We start from the raw sequence: 5,616 nt of genomic DNA on the forward strand, positions 1-5,616 counted from the left end.
TCGTGAGGCAGCAGTAGGCCAAATTTGAGTTATAGTGCTTTGGTTCCTTTTGGTTATAGTTCCAAAAGAAGTCATCAGATTCTTGGAAAGAAGCTAAGAAGCAGACTATGATCTGTATTTGCATAGGTGGCAATCATTCCAAGGAGTCTAGTTGACAAGCTACTGTTAAAACAGCCAGGTCTGTGCTGTCAGTGAATTCAGTCACTCATCAGGTTACCATTTCCAGACCTTCATGCAACACATCGGACCAGATGTTTCACTTTAGAGTTATAACCTCAACTGCAACTATGGCTGTCTTGCCTATCAGTCCTTACCAGCTGTAGCAGCCACAGCTCAGTAAAATTTGCTACAAAGTCTAGCTCAGTTACTTTCAATTGCCTGACAAATTCGTTGTTTTCCTTCTCACCTCAACCTCGAAACGATTGATCTCAAGGATGTAGCTGGCCTTCAAAGATACAATGTGATTGGTTTGTCCCAGAGATACTAAGCTGCTCCAGACCCTCCAGTAGTTGTTGTAATTTTTTTGGTACTGCCTTAGCTAGTAGGTCCAGTAGAAAGCATTCACGCTGGAGACCAAACCAACTTGCAAACTAGTGCAGAATTCACTTCATCTCCTGGGATGTGATGTAAGAGCTTGGGGGAGGGGAAGAGTTAACAGTATCATCTGGCACTGAGGGTAAGGGAGAAGGGAAGGGCAGTGGCATTGATGGTGATGATTCCAGTGGCATTTGGCACTGGGTCAATTCTAAAGCATAGTGACCCTCCATCAGGTTTTCAAGGCTGTAAATTTTTAGGGGAGGAGACTGTCTATCCTTCTGAGTCAGTGGTAGATTTCAACCTCTCAGTGAGCAGCTCAACACATTATACGATACACACCAGGAAAACTTTTATTTCCTCACAGAAGTTGGAGGAGCTGGAGAAGATGATTCAGGATGGGAAGCCTCTTCAGGCTCTGCGGGTGGCAGACCTGAAGGTCACACTGGAGCAGTGAGGCCTAGCCAAGAGCAGGCAGAAGAGTACTCTAGTCAAACAGCTCGAAGGGTTGAGGACACGGTGTTGCTGAGGTGTTGGAGGGAAGCAGATCCAGCAGTGAGTCCTTCCTTCTCCTTTATGGTGGTTTTCATTGTGAAGTCTGTTTTATCAGAGATTAGTATTGCCACTTCTATTTGGTATGTTTTCCCCCCAGCCTTTGATTTTGTATCTTTCTCTTCATTTATTAGATGTGTCTCTTGTAGACAATATATTGATGGGTTTTGCTTTTTTATCCATTCTGCTACTCTTTTTCTCTTGATTGGTGCATTAAGCACTCACATTAAGTGATATTGACAGGCTTCGTTTTATCATTGTCATTTTACTGTGTTTCTTTGTTTTTGTTGTTTCTTGTTACTATGGTCTACCTACTTTCCTTTGGTGTCTCCATGTGTAGAACTTCCCTTTAAAGTTCTTGTAGGTTTGGTCTTATTTTCACAAATTCCGTAAGTTCTTTCTTTTCTGCAAAGGATGTGATTTCTCCTTCGTATTTGATAGAGAGCTTTGCGTGGTACAGGATCCTGGGTGTGAAGTTGTTTTCTTTCAACTTTCTGTATATGCCATTCCTTTGTCTTCTTGCTCACATGGTTTCTGCTGGAAATCCAAATTTAATCTTGTGGCTTTTCCTTTGTAGGTGACTCTTTGTTCTTCTCATGCTGCTTTCAGTATTCTATCGTTATTTTTTATTTTGGAGAATTTGACTATTATATGTCTTGATGTTTTTCTTTTTGGGTCTAGTCTATTTGGTGTTCCCTGAGCTTCCTGAATGTGGATTTCCTAGTTCTTCACAATACCTGGGACTTTTTCTTCTACAACCTCTTCCACAATTTTATCCGTTATCTTTCTATCCCTCTCATATTCTGGAATTTCAATTATATTAATGTTATTACTTTTGATGTCATCCCTCATAATCCTAATGTTTTCTTTATTTCTTTATGTCTCATCTCTGGTTTTTCTTCTAGTATGTTTCTGTTGAGGTTCTTGTCTTCCAGCTCACTGACTCTGCTCCATCTCTTTGTTCTACTTTTTTGTCCTTCCAACATGTTGGGCACTTCTGTCATTTCATTCTTAAAGTTCTGGATTGCATTTTCATGGTTTTCTGTTATTTCTAGTACTGTGTTGGCAGTGCCCTCTCTATGTTGTAATGATGTTTTAAGTTCTTGTATCTCTTTATCTACAGTTTCAATTCTTTCTTCCATCTTTTGCATTTTCTTCCATAATTGTTCAAGTTCCTCCTCATCAGTATATTTCTTCTGACTATGTGTCTCTGCTGTGCGTAAGGTTTTCAAAGGCCAGTTATATTTCAGAAGTGGATGGCTAATCCTTCTTCTTAGTCTGTCTTAATTTGGATATTCACTGATAGAAGAATATCTGACAGACAAGCATTTTTACCTACCAGATAAAAGACACTTCCCTTACAGAAATAGCCAATATATTCACTAACCACCCACCCCCAAGCATGTGTGACTTGTCTCTACCCTTTCCCTGCTACATCCCCCTTCCTTGCACATTCAGCTACCTAGTCAAACCCTCCCTTCCCCATCCACTTCTTAATATATTAACCAGTCACTTCTGTGATGCCTTACACTACACACTGGTACTGGTCTCTCATACTCTTGTCAAATCTCTTGTTTAGGAGGATGTCCACAATCAACACTCTTAATGCCAGCAGTCAGGAAATCAAAAAACAAATTGCATTGGGAAAATCTGCTCTCATGGACCTCTCCAGAGTGCTGAAGAGCAATGTTGTCAGTCTAATCAATGCCTTCAAGTTGTGGTGCTGGAGAAGAGTCTTGAACATACCATAGACTGCACAGAAAACAAATAGGTCTGTCTTGAAAAGGGAGAAACAAGTCTCTTCTTGGAGGCTAGGATTTTGAAGCTCTGCTTCACTTACTTTGGGCAGATGGCTAGAAGAGATCAGTCCTTAAAGAAGGATATCGTGCTAGGAAGGGTGGAGGGACAGCACAGGAGAGGAAGACCCTGGATGAGATGGATTGATAACACTAACTGGGACAATGCAGGTTGGTGTGTTGGAATTAGTGAGACTGGCTCAGGACAGGTAAGGGTTCAAAGATGCTGTTCATAGGGTCACTATACATTGCAGATGAATGGCACATAACATACTATGACAAGTTTGGAAGCATGAGTGGCATCCACTTCCTAAATAACATGCCTCCAAAACCTCTATGAACTGTGATAAATGTTGATAGTTGTAGAGGGACTTTAGGCCTTTTTTTCATAGGGTCACTATGAGTTAAACTTGACTCAAAGGCAATCAACAAAAACTGTGTCTCTGGAGCATTTGCTTTTTTGTTGGTCTCCATTGTTTCCTCTATCATTTTCACCTTCTTCCATAGCTGTTCAAATAACTCTTCATCAATATATTTTTTCTGGGTTTCTACCTCTAAGTTATTTCTATTATCTGTGGCTTCCATTGTTTCTTCCATCATTTGTACTTTTACTCATGGCTGTTCAAAGATCTCCATATCAACATATATCATCTTCCTTCTTGACTCTGGGGTATTCTTGAGGTCTCTGATTTTGTTTGTTTGTTTTTTTGAGAAAGTTTATCTTTTCATGGTGTTTGAAACTGCCTGTTGCCTTCTTGACATTATGTGAAATTTTTCTTGGTAAATGTTAGGTCATTTCTATTGTGGCCATAAAAGTTGGTGGTGGTTCTTTGTTGAAGACCGAGGGTAAAGTATTTTTATAATTATTAATAATGAGATAGACAACCAAGAATGATATAAAAGAGAGAGCATAAAGACAGTTTCATCTACTGAAGGGTCCCATTCCAACTTCCCTGTTTCTTTATTGAAAATTATCAGGAAGTAAATCACAAAGAGAATTCACTGCAAATGAAACCAAGCTCTTTCTATTGACTATCAACCTTCCGTTGACTCAGGAGGGAGGGGTCAGCAAATACAATGCAAAAATCTGGTAAACCCTTAAGGATTGCCTTGGTGCCTCAGGGTGAACTCCAGCTTGAACGGTGCCTCCCCCACATCCTGAAATAGTATTCAATTTATTACAGATATTAAGTATTGGCTTCCCATAGTTCTTGCCTTTACAATGTTACTAGTTAGTTGCCAAGTTAAAATGTGGTGAGGTACTCACTCCACTGAAAGTCCTTTTTGAGGAAAATTTGTCTTTCTTAAAGTCCTTGAGGTTCTCTCTATTCTGCACTGTAGCCCTTTAGGAATCTTGCCTTGAAATAATCCCTTGACTTCAACTTTACAGGGATCCTTCATCTATAAAGTGGTTGAGTGGTGTGAGATCAGGTGCTTTATTCAAGTGGTTTCTTATACACCTTTTCTCCTGGACCTTAATGTTTTCCTTTATTTCTGGAGTGTCAGGAGAATAGAGATCAGGGCTGCTCAATCACCTTGCATGCAGGGCATTTCAAGTCAGCCCTCCCTCTCTCTCCTGGAGAGCTACAAAAGTCTCTTCCCTCTGCCTGAAGTTCTGTGTACTAAAATCTCTTGTCCCATGGGATGAATCCACAGCTGTGGCCCAGTTGAGGTACCTACAACCCCAGGGATGCTTGAGTTCTGTCTCCCCACAGGCAATGGGGAGTGCTTGCTTTTGACACAGAGTCCCCATCTCTCCTGACCTTTTCTCCTGCAACTTGGTGTGCTCCTTTGTCTCTGATGTGGTGGGAGGTCAGACCCCAACCTCTGCCACACCTGTATGCAGAGGCTCTCTGGTGAGCCCTGTGTCACAGGGAGCCAAAAAATGTCTTTCCTGTGTGCAAAGTTCTGCACACTAAATCTCTTGCCCTGTTTGGCCCCTGGGATGGCCTCATAGCCACAGAGGCAAAGACCCCTAGATGGAAGTATCTACAACCCAGGGATGTCTCAGTCCTGTCTCGACACAGGCAATAGGGAGTACTTGCTCTCCGCACAGAGCCCCCGCCTCTCCTGACCTTTTCTTCTGTGGTTTGGTGCACTCTACACTGTACTAGTGACAAGCGGTTCACTCATCTACACAGTGACCTGCCCACTCTTAACCTCAATGCTGCTTTCTTACCACCTGTGCTGCTTCTGTTGACCTGTATGGTTATTTGTTACCTATATCTCTCATAGGCTGGTAAGAAAATGCCTGCTCTTTCAACATCCAGACTTTTACAAGGTAGATTAACTTCACTGAGAAGTTTAAACCTTTGATGACAGAAATATTTCGCTTTATCACCTGATGGGAGGTTTCTGGACACACTGACTCAGGCCATTTGTGAAGCAGTTCTAATTTCATTTCCCGAGGATCATGGACATGCTAGCCTTGCAGAGCAAGAATTCTGCTCCCAATCCTGCCACGGGACAACAGACTGTCCTTGATTCTAGTGATGGTTGTCCAGGATCTCTGATATTCCTTCCCATAGGCAGCTTTCCATCAGGTTAACCCCAAGTCTATTGGACACATCCTAAAGTGTCTGGACTGAAAATATAATCTTATTATTCTTCCTGGGTTGTAGGTTATTGGAGTTAGGGGATGTTAGGGAATGAGGAAAGGAATCAGGTGCTTTGAAAGTGTCCACAAATATTTCATGAAGTAGTGCATCTGTGTTTCCCAAAATTTAAAACAAAA

General features: G+C 41.5%; 1 pseudogene; it reads right to left on the reverse strand.

Moving 5' to 3' along the window:
* Window positions 1-303: 303 nt before the first annotated feature.
* On the reverse strand, window positions 304-728 carry LOC102858753 (annotated as a pseudogene).
* Window positions 729-5,616: the final 4,888 nt, after the last annotated feature.

Source organism: Elephantulus edwardii, unplaced genomic scaffold (genome assembly GCF_000299155.1).
Source record: "Elephantulus edwardii isolate Elephantulus edwardi_28Jun2011 unplaced genomic scaffold, EleEdw1.0 scaffold00361, whole genome shotgun sequence".
Lineage (NCBI taxonomy): Eukaryota > Metazoa > Chordata > Mammalia > Macroscelidea > Macroscelididae > Elephantulus > Elephantulus edwardii.